This window comes from Chiloscyllium plagiosum, unplaced genomic scaffold (genome assembly GCF_037043375.1).
Source record: "Chiloscyllium plagiosum isolate Xiang-an unplaced genomic scaffold, Cpla_swu_hap1 HiC_scaffold_4, whole genome shotgun sequence".
NCBI lineage: Eukaryota > Metazoa > Chordata > Chondrichthyes > Orectolobiformes > Hemiscylliidae > Chiloscyllium > Chiloscyllium plagiosum.
In genome coordinates, this window is record NW_028270142.1 from 49,572,758 (window position 1) to 49,597,619 (window position 24,862).

Genomic DNA, 24,862 nt, shown 5'->3' on the forward strand with positions numbered 1-24,862 from the left:
ATTCATTATATTTATTACAGGAGTTAATAAATGCCTGGGTTAATGGTCTCTTCCACAAACTTGTCTGTGCTCGAGTACACTGAAGAAGGGGTTATGTCATGTTCACTGATGAACTTGAGGCGACAATTGGTGGTCATGTCAGACAAGACTATGTGGTTGGCAGTAGAAAAATATTATTGTTATTAAGTTTATACAGTTCCTTTGTTTAATGGATTATTTTGACATACTCTTTCACTTTGAAAGTGATTAAAATGTAAAAAGTATGCATCACCAGCAGTTGAGATAGGAAGAAAACCAGTTGGACGACAGTAATATCTGTAACATGCTTAAACTGATTCTTCATATTACTGATCCAAACAAGATTCCTGAAACATCTATGTAGCAATTTATTGAAACCATCTGGATGTGTTTTCCTCATGTATGTTCCTTGGTTGCTGTGTGACTGCTAAATCACATGGACCCTTTCATGATGAGCTGATGAGTTAGTGCATGGATGGAAGACATTATTGGAATATCAGGTGTAAAAAAATGCTTCCTAGGTCCATTCTTGGTGTCACCACACGCAGGAGATAGTTGTCTCTCCTCCACAGACTTGATGATACCCTGATGACACTGGAGTGGGAAGTATACGAAGCTGGCTAGTAAACCTAAGACAACAATTGGTGGGCACCTCAGACTGGAATTTGTCCTGGACGATTGTTTATATGGTAAAGTAACATTGTTTGTATGGTAAAGAGTTAGGTAATTAAGTATTTGAACACTCCGAGATACTGGTAGGGCATTGGAGTTAGATGGAAAGAAGCCAACATCTGTAATACTACATTTGGAAAAAAATACTATAGTCGAGAAAGGTATTACAATCTGGTTTTATACTTCATGAAATAGGTTGAATTTGCACGTAACAACAATATTGTCATTATTGAAATTGAAAGCTGCTTTTGTTACTTTGAAGAGTTAAATTTCTGATTTGTTGTGCTGTTCCAACAATCAGGATATTTTGCTGATCATTTGATTGATGACATCGATGCAACCTTCAGTTACTTTAGAAAAAGCATACTGTGTATATATTGCAGAGATTCAGATGAATCTCCCTCCCAATTTCAATCAGAGAGGAATTAGTAGGATGGCAAATCATATTTGATAAGTAATAAGCAGAATTTGCCTTTTGAAAATTGGATTAGATTTCCATCCACTTATAACCAATGTGCAGAAAATCTATTTATTCCATAAAATAAAAGCCTAAATTAGATTGTCTGCAGGAGAAGGTGGCGAGGGTTTGTTGTTGGAGGGAAATGGGGTGAGGTTTTGATTATGAAATAGCTTCTTTATTTATAATTATATTGATTATTCAAGCTAGACCAGAGATCCATAATAAAATATTAAGTTAAAACTTTCATTGTTTAAATTATTTATTTTGAATAGCAAATATTATTAGCGTGAGTAGCATTGCAAGAACCTGATCTGTGTGTTGATCTCATCTTTCCAGAGCTTTTTACCTAGCCAAATGTTCTTGCAACTATCCCAATTGCTGGGCTGTCCTCATGGGGCTCACTCTGTTTATGGGATAGCAATGTCAGACAGAGGAATATCATGGTGGTTTAACCTCATTTGCACCTTACTAGTGAGGATGTGAGTTGAGCCAAGACTTATTGACTTATTGGCATTGGCAGTTGAGCTGGGATGGGTGAGTGGAGAGAGGGATTGGCATGATTTGCAGGGACTTGTGCTGCTCCTCCTCACTTCTCAAAATCTGTTCTGAAAGCCAAGCTATGCTACTTCTGAAATAATATACAACCTCCCCCGCCCCCCCCCCCCCCCCGCCAGTTTGGACCTGAAAAGCACATTAGGCCCTTGACCATCTTGTAGGAGTCCAACCTGTCAGGCCACTTAGTGCCAGGACCCTGTGGAGGTGGTGCTGGGCAGATTGAGAATTTGAGGCCTAGAGTGAATTTAGGTAAAAACAATGACTGCAGATGCTGGAAGCCAGATTCTGGATTAGTGGTGCTGGAAAAGCACAGCAGTGCAGGCAGCATCCAAGGAGCAATAAAATCGACATTTCGGGCAAAAGCCCTTCATCAGGAATACAGGTAATGGGCTTTTGCCCGAAATGTCGGTTTTACTGCTCCTCGGATGCTGCCTGAACTGCTGTGCTTTTCCAGCACCACTAATCCAGAATCTAGAGTGAATTTAGCCACATTCACTCCATCCTGCTTTTGTCTGGCGACTGTACCTCATCCCAGACAATGTCAGTTTCTAGAAATTATTTCTGTACAGGTCCCTGTGAGGTACGCTTAATCTCTCAACAAATGGCTTGCCGTTTTTCCATTACAGGACTTGGTGTGTATTATGGAGCTTTGCATTCCAAGTATCTGGCTCATCCGACTGATGAGTGGCACGGTGGCACAGTGGTTAGCACTGCTGTCTCACAGCGCCTGAGACCCGGGTTCAATTCCCGCCTCAGGTGACTGACTGTGTGGAGTTTGCACATTCTCCCCGTGTCTGCGTGGGTTTCCTCCGGGTGCTCCGGTTTCCTCCCACAGTCCAAAGATGTGCAGGTCAGGTGAATTGGCCATGCTAAATTGCCCTTAGTGTTAGGTAAGGGGTAAATGTAGGGGTATGGGTGGGTTGCGCTTCAGTGGGTCGGTGTGGACATGTTGGGCCGAAGGGCCTGTTTCCACACTGTAATGTAATCTAATTTACTCACTTACATGCTGCCTCCTAACAGCATCATCTGAAAACATGTCACATTCTATGTATATATAGGTGATGCCCAGTCCAACCTTGCCACAATCTTCTTCATGCTGTCTCTTTTTTGTCCCACTGCTGTCATCCAGTACTTTATGAGCAGAAGTTTCCTCCAATTATGTTGTCTTCAGTCTCTACCTCAAAATCTGTTCCCTCATAATCAATGTTATTCCCTCCCTGGCAACCATCTGAGGTGGCATTACACTGTTCCTATTCACGCTGTCACATAAAACTGCTGATTTGCACCTCTTTAAAATCATCTGCACCTGCCCTGCCTGAAAATGTTCCTGAAATGCAGTTAACTCCAGACTTGACTGTTATTCTCTGTTCTCCTGGCCAGCGCCCCATCTTTCACCTGACAGAAACTCTAGCTTATCCAAAATCCTCCTGCTTTTTATCATAACTCATATCCTTGTGCTTTCTAACTTGCGTTGATTCCGGGTCAGTTATAGAGTCATAGGGATGTACAGCACGGAAACAGACCCTTCGGTCCAACTCATCCATGCCGACCAGATATCCCAACCCAATCGAGTCCCACCTGCCAGCACCTGGCCCATTGCCCCCCCAACCCTTTCTATTCATATACCCATCCAGATGCCTTTTAAATGTTGCAATTATACCAGCCTCCACCACTTCCTCTGGCAGCTCATTCCATACACGTACCACCCTCTGTGTGAAAAAGTTGCCCCTTAGGTCTCTTTTATATCTTTCCCCTCTCACCCTAAACCTATGCCCTCTAGTTCTAGACTCCCTGACCCCAGGGAAAAGGATTGTCTATTTAGCCTATCCATGCCTGTCATGATTTTGTAAGCCTCTATAAAATCACCTCTCAACCTCTCCCTATAGCTAAATTTGAAATTCTCATCCTTGTTTTCAAATATGTCCATGGCCCTGATTTCACTTCAATTCCAATCTCTGCATCTAAGCAACATTTCAGATCTCTGCTGTCCTACAGTTGAATCCTGTGATACATAACTGCTTTTAATCTCCCCACATAAGGCGTTGATGCTTGTAGCTGTCTAGCCCTTCAACTCTGGTCTTTCCTCTCTAAGCCTCTCAACCTGCCAATCTTTAAAGTACTTTGTAAAATTCATATATTTTTCCAAAGTCTTGGTCTCTTGTCCTAATATTTATTTGATATTGCTCCTCATAATACCATGATGCAATATATTACTTTATAGACACTGTGTAAGTTATTGTTGTTTATCTGTTCAACTTACCTCAGTATATAGGAAAAGTATTCAATATTAAAAATACCATCATTAAAGTTTTAACTTTATACCATGTTCCTGTCTTTTTATCACCTGTGATGAATTTCAGTATTGTTAGTACTACCCTAGTATACATATAGCATAAGTTTTCAATAAAAGTTTTGTCTTGGTTATAGATGCCAACTGATTTGTCAACTAATAGCTCGCTTGCAATCTTTGAATCACAGATTATCTTTTGCAGTGGGTGATATAGCTTACATTTTACATATATCTCTTATAAGTCAGTATTGATACTCGTAATAACTGTCAAGGCTATGTCATTTTGTTTTGCCTTTCTTCTGGGAGATCCTGAAAATGATATGCAGTTTTGCTAATTATACATTTTACTTGCAATTCCTTTCCCTGTTACATCTTAGCATACAAAGTTCAGCTGTGTCGCACCAATTTTCGGGTGAGTGGCATTGTAGGTATAAAACTGCATCTACAAGATACATTGTGCCAGATCCTATACTGGCGAAGGTGTGCATGGTGAAAATCAATTGGATGCATGCTTCATGCACTGGTGTCATTTTGGAGCTTGGTGCTCCAGCTAAAGCTGTCTCTTCATCATGCATTATGGAACATGCCAATCAGCAGCAGGAAGGAAGTCACCCCCACTTCCTGCCAACCATTTCAATGGATTGTCAACTACTTTCAAGTTAATTGTTGATTGATTTCTTCTTGCTTTTGCTACAATTGTGCAATAATTGGTGTTTTCCACAGTTCTTTAAGGTTGCTGAAATCCATGCTGAGTGTTATGGCAATTGGTATCCTGAATTCTGTACAAAGCAGCAACTTTTAGGTATGGATGCAGTGATGGGTACTCCCCTTGGAACACACGACTTGGAGAAGGTCCTGAAGGCTCAAATAGCAGGATAAGCTGCTTGAAGTGGTTCTACTACATGAACCACAGGGAGGAACAGTATCTGAGATGGCTACCCTTAAATTAAACATTCTGAAATCTGCCACAGCTGCAGTCTTCAAGCAGACAATACTGGCATTGCCTTTGGCTAAGAAAGTGACTGTAGCCATGGGGTTTTATGTGTCTGGCTCCTAGCAAGGTTGGAACTGAAGAAATTCACAACATCTGGTAGCTTTCTGTCTACTGCTGCCTGAGGAAGGTCACTGATGCACCGTATTCTCTAAGTGAATTAGGGACGGGCAACAAGTGCAACCTAGCTAGTGATGTCACATCCCATGAAAGGATAAACATTTTTAAAAAACACATGGAAAGCTAACTATCTTTCATTTTGTTATCACAGTCAAGCAGGTGGAGTGAGCATGTGGCCTAGGGAGTTTCACAAGTTTCTCCCTGGTACAAACATATGCACATCACTTTGCAGATACCTGCATGTCAACTCTGAGATGAGCCACAAACAAAAGGGATTCTATTCCCTCAACCTCTAGCTGCTTTGCGACCACAGATGGAAAATGCTGCAGCTCAGTGCCTCATACCCCAGTAGCAGTCATGATACATCCATTTTCTGGGGTCTTCTGTGCTATCTGCAATTAAGCTGTCATGCCAAACTCATAGGCTGGCAATTAGGAGATGAGGGCTATCCAATGTGATTGGTGACTCTACTGCATAAGTGGGCAGTATGCACGAAATAATTTCATCCCAGTGTGCTTCATATATCTTTCAGTTTCAATATCTATTTTTTATTTTGTAACCTCTTTCAATATACTTGACTTCATTTCTGCATGCTTTATTTTGCTCGTGTTCTTCTTTAGAACCCTGGCATCCGTATATTTGATTCCATTTACCAGCCTCTAAATGGTCTATTTTCTTTCAACCTTGTTTTATCCTCAGCAGTTTCCCCAGCTGACATATTTGCCTATATTTTAAGTTCACCGAAATATCTTGACATTGCTGACTGTAGCCAGCACTTGAAGGGGATTCTATATTTCCACAGCAAAACCATTGCTCAGTTCTGGGTGACTAGCCAATTGTCAGTTTTTCCGCTCTTTGCATTTGCCAATATTGAGTTCTACTTCAAGTACAGTCCACTTCTATTCAATCGGAAAATTATTTTCTAGGAAAAGTATTGAATTATTCCATAATTTAAATAAAGCAATCTTAACAAAAAAAAACACAGAAGGTGTTTCTTGCTCACACAGTTTCAAATTAGCAGACCATTGAAATTAATAAATTTCAAACAGATGTTAGTGTCTCTGTAGAGAACAATACCTTTCCAAAATCCTAGTTATTAACTAAAAGAATGAAGCAATAGGAATCATAAAATCATACAGTACAGAAGATACTTCAAGTCTGCACTGACAAAACTACTCTAAATCTACACTAGTCCAGTATTCTTAGATTCAAACAGAAGAATTATAAGTAGACAAGAGTCAAATAAATCAACCATCTTCTGTATACTAAAACCCTAAACTAAATCAGTTAAGCATAAGTTAACATGCAAACTACAGTCAATTAAAAACTATTAATTTCATATTAAATAGAAATACAATTAAGACCAATGATACAAATTGGTTTGATTTGATTTGATTTGATATATTATTGTCACATGTACCTAGGTACAGTGAAAAGTTTTGTTTTGTGTGCAGTACATAACATATAAAGATCATAGGGTGATTAAACAGAGCAAGGAATACAAAGTTACAGCTGTAAAGAAGGTGCACAAAAAGCAAGATCAACATTAGATTTGAAATTTGAGAGGTCCATTCAGAAGTCTAATAACAGCAGCGAAGAAACTGTTCTTGAACCTGATGGTTTGTGAAGAGCAAATAGGTAATCAAGCACAGTCGCAAAGTCCTTTGAAATTGTTTTCTCACAAAAATTCTAGCTGCTCTGATTCTCAGAGCTAGCCTTCTCCATAGCTGACAACAGCACACAACCATCCTGAGTTTCATGGGCGTGGTCATCAGCAAAAATAACATGTCTGCAAAGTGTCATCGCCCAATTTCGATCCAAAAGTGTTATTTTCAAAAAGTAAAGCAACTGCAATGCAATTTGTTCTCAGCTTCTGGACTGAACTTCTGTTGTGTTCTACCTACCTGTAATTACATTACTGCACTCATCAACTTCTAATAATGGAGCTTTTACAGTTCTACATCCCCTCACAGAGCCTTAAACAGTTTCTATTTCCCCTGATATTTTGGTTTCCAATCTCAGTTTCAGTTTTCATTTCCTTAAAAACATGCAGTTTCCATTTCATTTCTGTTCTCTTTTTGAATGTAATGGCTGTGTTGTGGCGAAAAAGGACCGCTCTAAATTTTGTGTGAGTAAAGGAAGCAAAGACCTTATGCAAGCATCTCAATGACCCAAAAAAACTTGTTAGCATGATGGAATACTTGACCAGAGGTTTATTGTCTAAAGAACTTCACAATAATATGGAGTATGCAGTTTATATTTATAATTCTCAACTTGATGCAATTCCCTGTTAAATCAACCTTAAGCCTTTGTCTGCTAGTTGCCTCAACCACTCTGTTTAGCCTTCTGTTTCCATTATCTCCTTACTCTGTAAAGTAATGAATAATGAGCTTACATAGGCTGTTATTGTTACAAATGCTAAACTAACCTACTCAAAAAATTGCTCTGCCAAGTATCCCATCATGTCGAGATAAAATCAAGCATAACTATAATATTTGTTTCAAGACTATCATCCACTTCAACATTACCCCCTCATCACTACTTCCTGCCAACCCTGTGTTTTACAAAGCAATCAGCAAGTATCCCAGCAGTAAGACAGACTCTGCGTGACAATACATTCAGCAAAATCTGTGAGGTAACTAAAACCACACATACTCAGTAACATAACCAAGTACAGGACTCCTTCCATCTTACACAGCTGCACGTCAAGCCCTGTGAGTACTGCGCCATTTCTCACCAACTAACATAGTCTATCTTGTACCAGTGAAATAGAGATGCTCCCAATTTTAAGCTCCTTTAACTATGTCTAATGAAGGTGTGTTGTTGTTAGTTCCCTAAATTTGCCTAAGCAGTAATGCTTTGAGGAAGAAAGGCACACTTTTGGCTGTGCCCAGTATTCTCTGCCTGGCCCTTGTCTGTTTCCAACGCATATTATGAATGGAGGGATTGTCATGCAAGTATTCTAATGAGCTGGTCTTATACTGTGTCATGCAGTCAGAACAAGCCAAGCATATGCAGGATCAAAAGAAACATTCCAGAAGGTTGTGGATTCAAATCCCACACCAAGACTTGAGCTCAAGATCTACTTTTACACTCCAAGTGCATTGCTGGAGTGAGAATGAGATGTTAAGTCGCATTTCCTAAATTCAACTGTAACTGTACATCAAAAATGCTTCATTATTTGTAAAGTGCTTTGAGACATCTCGTGTAATTGCACACGTTATTTTTAAATATTTTTTAACCAGTATTCCCTGACCACCCTGGCCGACCCATTGTCTCAGCATGCTCCTGCCCCACTGAACTCATCTCCACCTACCTCGACACTGTCCTATCCCCCTAGTCCAGGAACTCCCCACATACGTTCAAGACACCACTAACGCCCTCCACCTCCTCCAAGACTTCCGTTTCCCCGGCCCCCAACGCCTCATCTTCACCATGGATATCCAATCCCTCTACACCTCCATCCGCCATGACCAGGGCCTCCAAGCCCTCCGGTTTTTCCTCTCCAGACATCCCCAACAGTACCCTTCCACCGACACACTCATTCGTTTGGCCGAACTGGTCCTCACCCTTAACAATTTCTCCTTCGAATCCTCCCACTTCCTCCAGACCAAAGAGGTAGCCATGGGCACACGTATGGGCCCCAGCTATGCCTGTCTCTTTGTTGGCTACGTAGAACAGTTGATCTTCCGTAATTACACCGGCACCACTCCCCACCTCTTCCTCCGCTACATTGATGACTGCATTGGCGCCACCTCGTGCTCCCACGAGGAGGTTGAGCAATTCATCAGCTTCACCAATACATTCCACCCTGACCTTAAATTTACCTGGACCATCTCTGACACCTCCCTCCCCTTCCTGGACCTCTCCATCTCCATTAATGACGACTGACTTGACACTGAAATTTTTTACAAACCCACCAACTCCCACAGCTACCTGGATTACACCTCTTCCCACCCTACCTCTTGCAAAAATGCCATCCCGTATCCCCAATTCCTCCGCCTTCGCCGTATCTGTTCCCAGGAGGACCAGTTCCACCACAGAACACGCCAGATGGCCTCCTTCTTTAGAGACTGCAATTTCCCTTCCCACGTGGTTAAAGATGCCCTCCAACGCATCTCGTCCACATCGCGCACCTCCGCCCTCAGACCCCACTCCTCCAACCGTAACAAGGACAGAACGCCCCTGGTGCTCACCTTCCACCCTACCAACCTTCGCATAAACCAAATCATCCGCCGACATTTCCGCCACCTCCAAACAGACCCCACCACCAGGAATATATTTCCCTCCCCATCCCTTTCCACCTTCCACAAAGACTGTTCCCTCCGTGACTACCTGGTCAGGTCCACGCGCCCCCTACAACCCACCCTCCCATCCTGGCACTTTCCCCTGCCACCGCAGGAACAGTAAAACCTGCGCCCACACCTCCTCCCTCACCTCTATCCAAGGCCCTAAAGGAGCCTTTCCCATCCATCAAAGTTTTACTTGCGCATCCACTAATATCATTTATTGTATCCGTTGCTCCCGATGCGGTCTCCTCGACATTGGGGAGACTGGGCGCCTCCTAGCAGAGCGCTTTAGGGAACATCTCCGGGACACCCGCACCAATCAACCACACTGCCCCGTGGCCCAACATTTCAACTCCCCTTCCCACTCTGCCGAGGACAAGGAGGTCCTGGGCCTCCTTCACCGCCGCTCCCTCACCACCAGACGCCTGGAGGAAGAACGCCTCATCTTCCGCCTCAGAACACTTCAACCCCAGGGCATCAATGTGGACTTCAACAGTTTCCTCATTTCCCCTTCCCCCACCTAACCCTCGTTCCAAACTTCCAGCTCAGCACTGTCCCCATGACTTGTCCGGACTTGTCCTACCTGCCTATCTCCTTTTCCACCTATCCACTCCACCCTCTCCTCCCTGACCTATCACCTTCATCCCCTCCCCCACTCACCCATTGTACTCTATCCTACTTTCTCCCCACCCCCACCCTCCTCTAGCTTATCTCTCCACGCTTCAAGCTCACTGCCTTTATTCCTGATGAAGGGCTTTTGCCCAAAATGTCGATTTCGAAGCTCCTTGGATGCTGCCTGAACTGCTGTGCTCTTCCACCACCACTAATCCATAATTCCCTTTAATTTAGCCCAGGTACTACCAATGTAGGATCAGTGAACCAGCTCAATTTCAGATGCAGCAATAAGACAATTTTACTTACAAAATTTGAAAGGCAATTTCTTTAGTTTTCACTAATGAGAATGTGGACAACAGTGTAACACACAGTTTTTCAGTAATATTGTAATTTTTAAAATTTAAAGCCAAGTTGAGTTTGATGGATAGTTTTGTGTCGGATTTTATGGTTTTACTGGTATTTCTAGCTGACTTCTTTTAGGGGAGACTCATTGGTCCTGACTATGCAACAAGAATTCAGTGAGTTTGTGTGCAGTGGCCAGCCTACAGTTCAGTGGCTTGGCTCAGTTATCTTAAGTTACAACATCAACCCTGTAGTTAAGATTAACCCATCCTATGCTCCACTACAATGCTTTGTTTAAAATTTAATCTTGAAGTTCTGATCCAACAGAGAGTCCTTGAGATTAGCAGCAGTGAAGAATTTTTGTTCTGACTCATCAAACTATATGGGAGTCATCCTGATCGTAACCTTGTCCAACTTCCATCTGTATTACCTTCCTTGAGTAGGGAGAGGAATTTGCTGCAATAGCTCCCCTAGCCAGTATCACCTGAGCCACATTTTAAAGGAAAAATATTTTTAAAACTTTGTAAACAAAGTGCAACAACAGCATTTGCATTAATAGAACATCCCAAGGCACTTTGCCAGAGAATTACCAAGCAAAGTTTGACAGTAAGTCACATAAGGAAATATTAAGACTGGCAATCAAATTTTTTTTAGTCAGCTATAGGTTTTAAGGAATATCTAAGTAGCCTATGAATTCAAAGGGGAATTTTACTTTGATAATGTTTCCACATCTCCATGGGACGACTGGTTGGCAGGACCTTAGTGACATCCCTGACAACTACTGTCATCATCTCATGCTCCGCAAACACCTCAAGATTAGAGTTAAGAACATGAGTAAAACTAAATCCCTAAATCTTCATTGTATTATGCTACAAAATGATATATTTGCAGTAACCTACACTACCGGCCTGAATGCTGATGTTTTCTCTCTAACCTTGATGCATCTTTGGTCCCAACTGCAAATACAAAAATCCAGATAATGCAAAAGGTTTTCTAATCAGACTTTCTTGTTGAGAGGAGAACAGCATTTTTTGCAGGGTGTGGGGGTCCCATTAGCAGACTGATTATATTACTCGATGAGGAAATCCAGAGGCTGGACTGGAACATGCAAAACCTTCAGTTCAAATCCCACCATGGCAGCTGAGGAATTTAAAATTTAATATATTAAATAAGTCTGGAATAGAAAGAAACTAGTAACAGTATAGGTGGCACTGAAACTATAGACCTCTCATAAAAATACAACTGTTTCTCTAATGTCCTTCAGAGAAGCAAATCTAAATACTTAGCTGGTCGATCCTATTGGTGACTCCAGACAGGTAACAGCGTAAGTGACTGTGATATGGCCCAGTGAGTCAATTACTTGTATCCGAAAAAGCAACTCACTACCACCTTCTCAATGTCAGTGAGTGATGGGCAGTAACCACTGGGCGTAATCTTGTTATAGTCTAGGATGTCTCGTCTGCTGATTGAAGAGCTGGTGCGAGACTGGTTGTTCTTCTTTTCGGGAAGACGGTTTGCCAAGTAGGTGAGGTTAATGGCAGGCCTTCCACTTCAAGAGAGATCTCACGGTGGACACCCTGCCTAGAAAGAGTCCTGCAGCTGAGGGGGTTCTTATGGTAGCCATAAAAACCTGGTTCTTCAACATAGTCTTCTTTTCCTTGTTTATCCCCTCCTTTGACATATCTGTTATTCAACCCAATTATTCCCATGCTAGCATGTTTATGTTCATAAAATGTTCATTAGGTCACAGGTGGAATACTGTGTGCAGTTCTGGTCACCATGCTGCCAGAATAACATGATTTCACTGGAGAGGATGCAGTGAAGATTCCCTCAGATGTTGTCTGGAATGAAAAGTCCCAGTTATGAAGAGAGACTGGATAGGCTGGGTTTGTTTTCCTTGGAGCAGAGGGGGCTGACGGAGAATGCGATTGAGGTATACAAAATTATGTGAGGCAAAGACAGGGTAAATCATGAGAACCTTTTCCCATGGCAGACATGTCTGAAACCAGAGAGCATAAATGTAAAATGAGGAGTAAATAGTTTAGAGGCAATCTGAGAAATGTTTTTATCTGGGAGGTGGTAGATATATGGGAGGTGCAGCCTAAAAGAGTGGTGGACGCAAGTACTCTTGCAACATTTAAGAAACATCTGGATGAGTACTTAAAATGCTGAGGTATACTAGACTATGGATCAAGTGCAGGTAATCGAGATCAGTGTAGTTTAGTATTTGTTAGAACACATAGACATGGTGAGCTAAAGGGCCTCTTTCTATAACTCTATGACTCCAAACTGACCACAATTGCAATATCAGTGCCAGAAATTGCTGCAATTTAAATTACCATCGAATTACCTCTTAAAAGGGTATCAGTTCATGTGGATGATCAGTGAGGTCAGCATCAGTTTTGTCCTAAAGCTATGCAGTGCAAAGTAAAGGAAGCAATCTGCCAATAATTCGTATCTTTAAAAGTTATAAACCAAATATCTGCTGAAGAACAACCTAGCTGGAGATTGTGTACCTGATCAACTTACTAAAGCAAGAAAAAGCTATTTTGATTTTCTAAACAGCAATGCACATGAGAGATCCTTAGTCATTTTCAACACAGATTTGTAGATGTCAAGATAGTACCTCTTTTGAGAACAAAAATTACTCTTAACTAATCTATACATTCTGAGAGAAAAAGAAATGTGATTATATGATCTCATTGTTTCATGATTTAACACTTAGCATTATATGTCCCAGAAGTGCAGTCAATTTTATCCATAATGTGATACATGACCTCCCTTAGAGTATGCTAATGAAAATTATTATAGATTTTTATGAATCTGAAATGCATTTTAAATGTATCCATCCTGGATTAGTAAACCATTTCAACTCATGACTGAGTATGCCTTTATATTGTTGAATAGGATTACAGAAAAACAAGTTTACAATGATGGTTGTTAAAAGAATTGCACGCACTCTTGTATGCAAGCTGGAATTATGTAATATGATTCAGAAAAGGGCATTACCTGTAATTTATTTATGTAATTTTCCATTAATTGATTTAATTAAATAAACAGGATACAAATTTGCCAGGTTTAGAGAAATTTACCTTTTGAGAAAAAGTTGATAGGCTGGGGCTGTTAGATCAGAAGTGACTGAGGGGAGATTTGATTGAGACATATGACAGTATAAAGACTTAAATAAAGTGGATGGAAAGAACTTGAGTTCCCTTGTAGAGGAGTCAATAACCAGAGTGGATGGGAAGAACTTATTCTCCTTAGCAGCGAGATCAATAACCAGGGAAATAAATTGAAAGTAATTGGCAGCAGGATTTCAACGAATGTTGAGATGGTGGAAGTCACTGCCTGAAAAAATGGAAGAGGGGTAAACACTTACTTCATTTAATATTTGGGTGTGCACATGAAGAGCTGTAGTGTTGTGGGATTAGGCTGAGCAACTCTTTCGCAGTCAGCACAGAGATGATGGACAAATAACCTCTCTCGTGGTATAGATTTTGTGAGTTTTTAAGTTAAATTACAATCATTATGCTATGTGGCACAGGATTTCCACAGCACAACATATTGAATAATCCCAGGTTTCAGGTCTTTACAAGACTGAAATAAAAATAACATTATTCAGTCAGTAGTGTATTTTTCTTCTAGATGTGACATTTAATTATAAATAAAACTTTATTTTGAATGAAGAACAGTAATCAGATCCTTACTTTGCCATTGGAAGCCTTTTTACATGCTGTCCTGGCCAGCAGACTTAATTTCTTCAATGTTCTCCTTGCCAGTCTCCAGGTCTCACCTTACCCAACACCAACAGATCCAAAACTTTTACCACAGGCTCAGTGGTTAGCACTGCTGCCTCACAGCCAAGGTCTCAGGTTCCAGACTTGGGCAACTGTCTGTGTGCAGTTTGCACGTTCTCCCCGTATTTGCGTGGGTTTCCTCCCACAGTCCAAAGATGTGCAGGTCAGGTGAATTGGCCATGCTAAAATTGCCTGTAGTGTTAGGTGCATTACTCAGAAGGAAATGGGTCTGAGTGAGTTACTTCTCGGAGGGTCGATGTGGACTGGTTGGGCCGAAAAGCCTGTTTCCACACTGTAGGGAATCTAATCTAATCAAGTCCTACACTAAGTCCTGCTCATCCATCATCCATGACCTCCTGACCTAAGTTTGCATCTCTACTCCCAAGTTCAGTCAAACTAACTTTCTTGTCTGTATAAAAAATCACTACGTGGTCTCTCCTTAGGCTAAACTCTGCAATCTTCTCCAATGCTACATTCATATTCACATTATTTCAATTCCTCAGAGTCCAGTCTTTCTGTTTTTCCCCTTTCTTTGCTGCATTACTGGTGACAGAACTATCAGCCACTCAGACCTAACTTCCAGGAATGACCTTCACAAACACATCCATCACTTTTCTTTATGAAATCCTTCTTTCAAGAAGCACCTGGAGGAATGCATGAATAGTAAGTGAATATAGGAATACAGATCCTGTAAGTGAAGACAGTTTTAGAATTAAAGGGCAAAATGTGTCAACACAGACTTGGAGGGCCAAAGGGCCTGTTCCTGTGCGCTGTTTTATTTGTTCTCTGTTCTCAAAATCTCTGACAAATCTTTCAATAAAGCATCTTGCTCTCTCCCTTGCTGAAAAATCATCCATTTTCTTTGGGTGCAGCACTGTGGGATGGTTTGCATCTTTACAAATGAACTTATTGCAGCTTTATTTCATGATGTTGAAAATATCCATTCCACTGATTTCTCAGTGAAATCTGTACCAAATGTTGTCAGTGCATTAATCTGCTGGTTAGATGTATAATCATATAACAATAATGAATGCATCTAGTGTAAAATCTTTGTTAGCCAGGATGCTCAGTAGTACCTGTTAATCAAAAATGCCGACACAGGCCAGGTGCCACTTTGTCGCTGAGAAATTGAAAGGAAGTAACTGGGCAGCCGAGGACCCAAGAGGACCCGTCACAAGAAGAACCATCAGGCTGGCACCATGACCTTCAGACTTCCCTTGGAAAAAATTAACCTGTTTCACTGACAGTTGCTTGGGGCAGTACAACTTTTGTCGGGCACAGTAACCAAGACTGATCCAATCATTTAATAATTTCACTGCAAAGCCTCGGAACAGCCTTTACAGATTTACAATTTATTGGATTTTTAGAATCAAAGAATGTATTACATGACACTACAAGTAACAAGCTTTTAAAACAGTATCGCGTTGTCTGAAATTCCAGTTAGGGGAGAATTCTGGTTGGTAGGTTGGCAGATGACCTTTGAAAAGGTTCAGAAAAGATTTACAAGGATGTTGCCTGGGTTTGAGGATTTGAGCTACAGGGAGAGGCTGAATAGGCAGCAGCTGTTTTCCCTGGAGTGTCGGAGGGTGAGGGGTGACCTTATAAAGGTTTACAATATCATGGAGGGGGCATGGATAGGGTAAAAAGACACGGTCTTTTCCCTGGGCTGGGGGAGTCTAGAACAAGAGAGCATAGGTTTAGGGTGAGCGGGTAAAGATATAAAAGGGACATTAGGGACAACTTTTTCATGCAGAGGGTGGTGCGTGTAAAGAATGAGCTGCCAGAGGAAGTGGTGGAGGTTGGTACAATTACAAAATTTAAAAGGCATCTGGATGGGTATATGAATAGCAAAGGTTCAGAGGGATATGGGCCAAGTGCTAGCAAATGGGAGGAGATCAGGTTAGGACTTCTAGTTGGCATGGACAAGTTGTACATCTCTAATTCTTTGTCGCCATGTTGAATATACTTGTTCATTTATATTATCTTCCCAGAGTGAACACTGAGGAATTTGGCAATCACAGAGTACTCTATCTAGCTTTCTAACAAGGACCAGTAAAGTTAATCTCAAATGTTGGTTGCTGCGGTGCTTTTGGTGTCACTAGTTCAAATCAATATTGATTAATTCCAAATATAAGGCAAAATAAATGATAATCTCTCAAAGAAAACCCAGTATGAGTGATATGGAAATGCAAACATGCCAATAGTGTAGTAGGTTTGTTTTAGAACATAGAACATTACAGCGCAGTACAGGCCCTTCGGTCCTCGATGTTGCGCCGACCTGTCATACCAATTTGAAGCCCATCTAACATACACTATTCCATGTACGTCCATATGCTTGTCCAATGATGACTTAAATGTACTTAAAGTTGGTGAATCTACTACCATTGCAGGCAAAGCATTCCATACCCTTATTACTTTCTAAGGTTAGGGTTAATACACATTGTTGGTTTGAAGCATTTTGCTTGTAACTTTGCTACATCTTTCTTAAGAGTATTTCTTCGTGTGGTGCTCAGTTTGAAAGCAAAACATTTTTATAAAGGAATTATAATTTCCATTCGGAGGCAGGAGGCCCAACAGTTGCAAGAAGTCATTCATTGTTTTAATTTATCTATTGCAAGAGTAATACTATCAATTTACTACAAATCAAATGAATATTCACAGAACAATATTTTAAAGCTGCAATCCTCATTATTCATCATTTTTCTATATACAGTATCATTCATTAAGTTGACTGTTGTGACAAGCTGCCTTAACTTATAGACATTTCACATTTTCACAAATTGATGAGTATCTAATACTGTAAACAATATTATTTCAAGTAATAAAACAATAAATAATTGATCATTAAAATATTGTCAGATTTACTCCGCTGCTGAATTTTTGTCATGTATGATCTGTGGACTCCTGGAATGCCCTCCATTATATACTGCTTTCACTGGGACAGCTTTAAACAGCTGATCCCAAATGTCCCTTGGACACAGTTTAGGATATTTGTGTGAAAGATCTCAACTGAACTCCCAAAACCTTCAAGATCACACATCAAATCCCTTGCTGCTGTGCAACAGACCATAATGCACAAGATAACAGAAATGTCACCCTAAAATATAAATTGTATTAAAATTTGCTGCAAATTATTAAACAAGATTAAATACTTCAGACCTATTATTTTGTTAAAAAACTTCATTTTTTTTCAAAAGGTGATAACTGTAATTACCATATAAGTACTTCTTTGAAAGAAGAAAATTTTGTTCTTTTTTGTTTCATTTTCTACTGAAGTAGAGATTTCCTGATAATCTTATCCCTAAAATACCTGATCCCACAATCAGTAGATGTGTCCTCAGAATGTGGTTTCTCATCAGTAAAAGGAAGGAAAGACTTGTATTTATATGGCACCTTTGCCACAAGATGTTCCGAAGTGTTTTACAACTAATTAACTATTTTGAAAATATTGAAAATGTTCAAAAAAGACTGTCAACTTGCGCACAAACCATCAGGCAATAATGTGAATCTGTGCAATGAGGATATTTACAAATTTATACACAGTGGCAATATCACTGTCCCTTGGAGAATAATTATTCTGTAACTTTGACTGGCCTGCCATTTCTATTAAGTCTTATAAGTAAGTATATAGATTTACACTGAGTAACACATTCTCGTCATGTAGTAGCAAACTACATTTTAGCACCTATCTCCTATTAGCACTTCAATTGATGATAATTCAGTCATCTCCCTCCCTTGTAGACTGTGTCCATTGCTCTCCCCTGCCCTCCATCCATACCATCAATGCTGTCCTCCATCTTCTGCAGAAATTGAGCAGGAAGGGAAAAAGAAATCATCAACTCTTTACATGGTGAACCCAGCTACTGGTGCATCACCTCCTCACTAAGTGCATGCAATGCCTCCAGCAATATCCAAGATAACAGAGAGCAGGGACAATCTTACTTTGTGAACCATATTAAATCTTTCAAGGAGTTAAGAGAGAGAGAGGGGACATTGTCATCTACCGTACCTTTAAATGCATCTTCAAGTAATACATAATTTGCCTATTCTTTCTACCAGACTACTACCATGTACTTACCTGGGCTGCATATTTAAATTTATGAATGGTTTTGTTGGCATGAATATGGGGAAGAATATAACTTGGCACTTTCATTTTAGCATAATTGCCAAGAAATCAAATGAGGAATTCAGAAGAAACTTAACTGAGATAGTGGTAAGAATGTGAAACATTATACCAGAGGAAATGGTTAGCATGAATAACATAAATACTTAGAAACTGGACAATGGTAGACTGAAAAGGGAGTAAAAGGGTTGGATGTTGTAGTTAGATAGAAAGAGGTTCAAGCGAAGCTTAGTCATAGACATGGATTGATAGGGTCAAATGCTCTGTTCCTTTGCATCAACATGCAAACCTGGGTAAAAAGGGCTATGCTTTACCATAATTTATTGGCACAATGTATGAAATGGCCTCTTTCTGTGCTGTAAGTTTCTTTGGACAGGACTTCTGGGGACTCAGGTGGACCAGGAACTGGAGGTGGGTGGCAAGCGCACTCCGACTTTGACTTTTGATCATGTTACAATCTCACACTGGTACACTGAGAGCAGTGAAAAAAGTATAATCTGAAAAGGGGAGTTGTGATCTTTCTTGTCAGTGGTATAGGATAATGTGATTTTATCGCCCTATTTACAATTTCACACTGGCTGACCAATTAATGGCCAACAACATAGCTGGGAATAGAAATGGAATGCTGATGTTTACGTTTTCCTCCCTCCTTGAGTTTTGACAGGTTTCTGTGTGAAACAAAGTTCGAGAGGCTACTGATGAGCATTTATTACCACTCGGCTTACAAACAAGAGAAGAAGATTCACTTTTTGTTGGCAGCCTGCTGAGCTTGATTTATGTCGGGATTTTGAACTTTCATCTTAACCAGATTTATTCCAACTCCAGGTAGCCCATAGATGAAGAGTTCCTTTTACAGTACTGAGCATGGTCACACAAACAAAAGGAAGATTTCTATAATTACTGTTACCAATTCTATATTTTGATATATTCTCTACGAATTGTGCATTATTTTCTAACCTCCAGGCTAAGTAGTAAATAATGAAAGAAACAGTTTGTGGTTCAGCAGTGCCTTCCAAGTTTTTGGGTGTCCCAAAACCTTTAAATACTTTTGAAGTACATTGTAAAGTAGGTCATGTGACAACCAAGTTACACAAGCAAGATCCCATGGGATAAATGACCAGGTCATTTGAGGGGCAAATATTGTTCAGCACAAAGGAGAAAGCTTACCTACTTTTCTTTGAATAGTGTCATGGGATTTTTAATGCCCATCTGAGAAGACAGACAGGTCTAGATTTAATGTCTCATCCAAAAAACACAGTCTATGGCAGTGCAGCGCTCCATCAGTACTGTGCCAAGAGTATGTGCCTTGAATTTATGCTCGAGGTTTGTAGAATGGAACTTGGGTCCACAACAATCTGACTTCAAGACTCAATCAAGTAAACAGTATGTTGCTCATGATTTGCATAATAATCAGCCCATTCCTATATGATTGTGGCATATAAGTATAAATCAGCGCTGTGGTGAATTCAGTCAACGATATAAAAATGTCAGGAAAGATGCAATGCAAACTCAAACTACAGAGGCATTTTTGAAAATTGAACCCACAGTTAAAATCTAATAAAAATATTCCTCAAAATGAAAAACAGCTGGTCTAAATTTAATGTCTAGTAGAGCAATTCAGACGTTGTCACTTCACTATATTTAATCATTTGTGAGTTATAAAAATGGAGTCACTGATTATTTTGTATTTTTGAATAGACAGTGATATCTTTTGTCATGTTATTAAGATGGACTATTACAGTGTAAGGTGACTACCTCAAAAAATAATTAATCCTTGTAGACAGACATTGGTTGCAGAAGGATCTAGTTTAGTACCTGGTTTAGCTCCATTAGTTTTCAAATCTTGTAAATGAATACGAGAAATGCTTCCAATATTAAATAAAGCATTTTCTAAGACCCTGGAGCATTCATGCATTACACAGCTGACTTTGGCCATTATCGTAAAGTTCTATAGTAATTTTATAGCTGGGGATCTATAAAGGTTTTGAATCTGTTTCAAATTATGTCATAGTTACTTACACCATATTACAATGAAGAATTTGGGAATCATTTTGCATTGGGAGCAATTAATGGTAGCAGTCTGATCCCTTGGACACATCTTCACCCTGTTGACAATTCCAATGCAGCACCATGTACTGCTGCTGCTGCTGCTGCAGTTGTAGCTAGTCCTATCAGGAGATCTGCCAACATGGTATGTAATGCATGTTCAGAGCCATCCTCACACATCCACTATAGGTCGTCTGTAACCACTTTGTGTCATGTATTATTCCAGCTATATCTGGGTCATTATTTACAATGGAATTGGTTGCAGAGAGGTCAACTGCTTCTGTATCGCCTACTTTCATCTCTGACTTCCCATTACTGACCTTATATGCTGTGTGAGGTCACAGATTGTTCGTAAATAACTGGCTGCTTGCCTATTAAGTTTCATGACAGTACCCTTGGGTATGTCACATGCCTTGCTACTCTCCATCTTCTTATATTCCAACTTGTTAGGAACTTACAGCTCATCGACTGCTGCCAGTCTTTAAGCACAATAGAAAGGGTGATGTCCTCACACCATAGTAGCCAAAGCTGATGAGGCCCTCACCATGTTTTAGGTAACTGCCAAGTCAACATCCCAGAAAATGGCTGTTGGTGTGCACAATCCATTTCTTGGAGTCATAAATAAGAGTTAGAAAGTTAAGGTGCACACTGTTGCCAATGATGTGAAGCTTGGCGGGAGATCAAGGATACTAGTCCTCACAAACAGCTCTTACGTACACTTGCATCAGATGCCGCAATTCCTAATTGCTATTAAAATTAAAATTTGTGTCCTGGTCAAATCTATTCAAATGAAACATGAATCCTCTGAAGTGATAATAACATATTTTAAAATTGCATTTTGGGAGTGGGAGCTGGAACAAAATTAATACAGAATAGAAACCGATCATTCAATGCTATATAGTGATGCAAGTTCATGGTCCATGTGAGCCTTCTCCCACTCTTCTTCATTTAACCCTCTTCAGATAAGTTTTTTACAAATCCACTGAAGGTACTTAATCAAAAGTTTTGGTTAGCATAAACAGATCATAAGATGCAAAATGCGGCTTTATTTTTAAACATTCAGAGCTGAATTTCTTGAATCAATGCAGGAGATCAAGGTATGATAAAGAATTGTACCAAATGTGTGTAAATATCGCAAATCTTAGCTTCTAGCTGTTCATTTTTTGTAAACCTAATTGATAACAGGACATAAATTGAGTCATTTTTGTCAATGAGCACTAACTGCAGGTCTAAAATGTAGTTTATTACTACATGAGGTGCGTGTTACTCAGTGTAAATCTATATACTTACTTATAAGACTTAATAGAAATGGCAGGCCAGTCAAATTTGTAGAACGATCATTATCCCAGAGACAGTGATACTACCACTGTGTATAAATTTTAACATGTTCTCATTGCACATTATTGCCTGATGGTTTTGGATAAAATGTTAAAAATTTCCCATTTATTTGGCTGAAAAGATTAAATTATGTTGAAGAAGAGGAGAGGAATTCTCCCTGGTGCCTTGACCAATATTTATCCCTCAACCAACAACACTGTAGAAAAGCTTATCTCTCATTATATTACTGATTTTGGAAGCTTGCTATGTGCAAATTGGTTACTGCATTACCTGTATCAAACAGTGACTACATCTTCATTGCTGTAAAATGCATTTAGATTCTCTGAGGTTTTGAAAGGCACTAAATAAGTGCCAGTTGTTCTTTTACCACTTCAACTATAGAGTTATGGAATATAATTGCCTATTTTATAAACTGCAAATGAAAATAATCTTTTGTTTTAGGGCTCTGCAGTCAGCCATGGAGTATGGTGCATTTGTCATCACTGGCCTATTGCTTGCAATAACAAAAGCAGCAATTTGGAGCAGCCAGATTAATAAGTACATGTGGAATAAGGGAAATATCAGTGGCTTCAGATTACCTGTACTTTGGATAATGTAGCTCCCAAAGTGTGAGAAATGTGATTCCGTCAATCTGCAGCTGACACAAGCATGCAAGCTGCGAGATGGCAAATTTCGGCCTAAAAAGATAAAGGCAGTTATTTCCTATTAGGGCAATAATCTTGTCTGCCCAACCCCAATGGCTCCTATGTGCCAGAGCTGGCCCGATGCCGCACTGAACAAGGATGGCTTTCAAATTCTTTTTAATACCCAGCAAGAGAAATACAAGAGTTTCCTGAAGTTTCTCAGCAGCAATCAATGTACAATACAATCAACATATCTTCACTAAGAACCAAATGAATAAACCTCATGCCCTGTCTCTCCTACCTGCAGCATCCTCTCTTGGACACCAGCATTGTTTGATGGAGCTTCTTTTGCAGACATAAGTTTAAATGTAGATTTAATCACTTGAGCCAGAGACAGGCACTGAGATATGTTTTAGATCATGGGAAATCTGCTACACTTTAGTAACCCAATTCAATTTCTGAAGCTCTTTCCTGTGTTTTCAGCAACCAGCAGGATCCATTTCACATTCTGTAGTGAGTATTATGTTATTGGGGCCAATGCAATGTGATGTTTGAAATATGTAAAGGGAATGGCAGAGTATTGAGGTATAGGGAGGGGAATCCCTGTGTCTGAGAATGGTGGGAAGCTTGTTTGGGAGCACCAGGTGTGATAAAGTAAAAGACAGTGCTGAGAAGATAATTTTTCAAGGAGACATAGGATAAAAATATCTTGTGAGGTGTTTCGGAAATGTTCTGTGAGGACATCAGACTCTGGAAAGGTACATCTGCCGTCTGAAACCAGTAGGCAGTGAATGTGGCAATTTGGGAGTGTTAGTTGGGGGATGTAGAACAAAGTTGTAAAAAGTATGAAAATCTACTTCAATGAAAAGATAGATTTGAGAGGATTGAGGAAGTGCAGGTAAATAATGTTGATCTTGCTACATACACCTCCAGTGCAGCGTAACTCGTACGCCTCACTCTGTCTAACCACCCCATTGTCTGTATGTCCTTGCTTACTATGATCTGCCTGTACTGCTTGCAAATAAAGCTTTTCACTGTACTTAGGTATACATGGCTACAATAAATCAAATCATGTAGATGGGGTTAGCAGAAAACAATTTTTGACATTCTCCCAGACAGAGAAAAGTCTTCAGAGTGGCCTGAACCATTTATGATGCAGACCTCGTATAAATGCTCCCACTCGCAACTGAAGAACTTCTTATATTATTTGGCACATTGGCTTTGCATTTATTATCATAAACAAATGGCTGTGGCGATAACAGCAACGCTTACTGTCATGGTACTTCTAAAAGAAATCAGTGAAGATTAAGTATAATCTATGTAGTGGAAGCTCATGCTAGGGTGATAATGTTCCTATCTCTGAGCCAGGAGGCCCATGTTCAAGTCCCACCTGTCTTAGAGGTGTGTCAAACACACTGGAACAAGGTGATGAGGAAAATATCTAAAATCTGTTTACTCATGGGCTCTCATGGTGTAATGGGATTGTCCCTACATCTGAGCCAGGAGGCCTGGGCTCAAGTCCCACTTGCTCCAGTGGTTTGTAAGAATATTTCTGAACAGGTTCATTGGAAAATATCTATAATCTGTGCACAATAAATTAAAATTCCAATGTCTGTGTACACAATTCCTGTGTCTACATTTAGAATGGAAACTATCCGTCTAAATGTACTGAATTGTGGTTACAAATTCAAACAGAAGTTGAAAGTGCTCAAATGTCACAATTGGAGGGGTTGGACGGGTGGTTAGTGAGGGAGTATTTTCATAGAAATATCAAAACGTTATAACACAGAAGGATGCCATTGGATGCATCGTAACTGTAGTGATTGTGGAAGAAATATCCAGTCAAATGCCATTTTTCAGCTCTTGCGCCATAGGTTGGAGCACCTCCAACACATCTCCGGTAGTTTTAAATGCATTTACCAGCATTTAACGCATTAAGATCGAGACCCCATCACAGTCTAGATAGAAAAATCTCCGCAACTTTCATTGGTTCGCACTGCTGCCTCACAGCGCCAGGGACCCAGGTTCGATTCTAGCCTCGAGTGACTGTGGAGTTTGCACATTCGCCCCATGTCTGCATGGGTTTCCCCCCATAGTCCAAAAGATGTGCAGGTCAGGTGAATTGGCCATGCTTAATTACCCATAGTGTAAGGTGCATTAGTCAGAGGTAAATGGGTCTGGGTGGGTTACTCTAAGGAGGGGCGGTGTAGACTTGTTGGACCGAAGGACCTGTTTGCACATTGTGGGGAATCTAATCTAATTTAAACTTCCCTGTAATCCTTCTGACAATTATTTTAATTCAAAACCTTTTGGTTCTTGCAATTCATCCTACAAGATGATTTCCCATCAGCCTCTGTTTTGAAACAAAAACTCCTGTCTATCTAACCTTTCTTCATTAGCTAAAATTCTCCTTCCCTGTCAACTTTGTCATAAATGTCTTCTGTACCATCTCTAGTCCAATCACTTCCCACCATAATATGGGTCCAGAATACTGTCACAATGGTTTATACAGTTCTAGCGCAATCTTGCTTCTCTGGTAGCACATAACCACTATAAATCTGAGCATGAGCATTTATAATGTAA

The 24,862-nt window shown here is 40.2% G+C and overlaps 1 protein-coding gene across 4 annotated transcripts in view; it reads left to right on the forward strand.

The window, feature by feature from the left end:
• The window catches only part of nfatc1 (nuclear factor of activated T cells 1), a 364,061-nt gene that overhangs the window by 248,300 nt on the left and 90,899 nt on the right, over positions 1-24,862 (forward strand). The gene's annotated exons all lie outside the window — the stretch shown is intronic.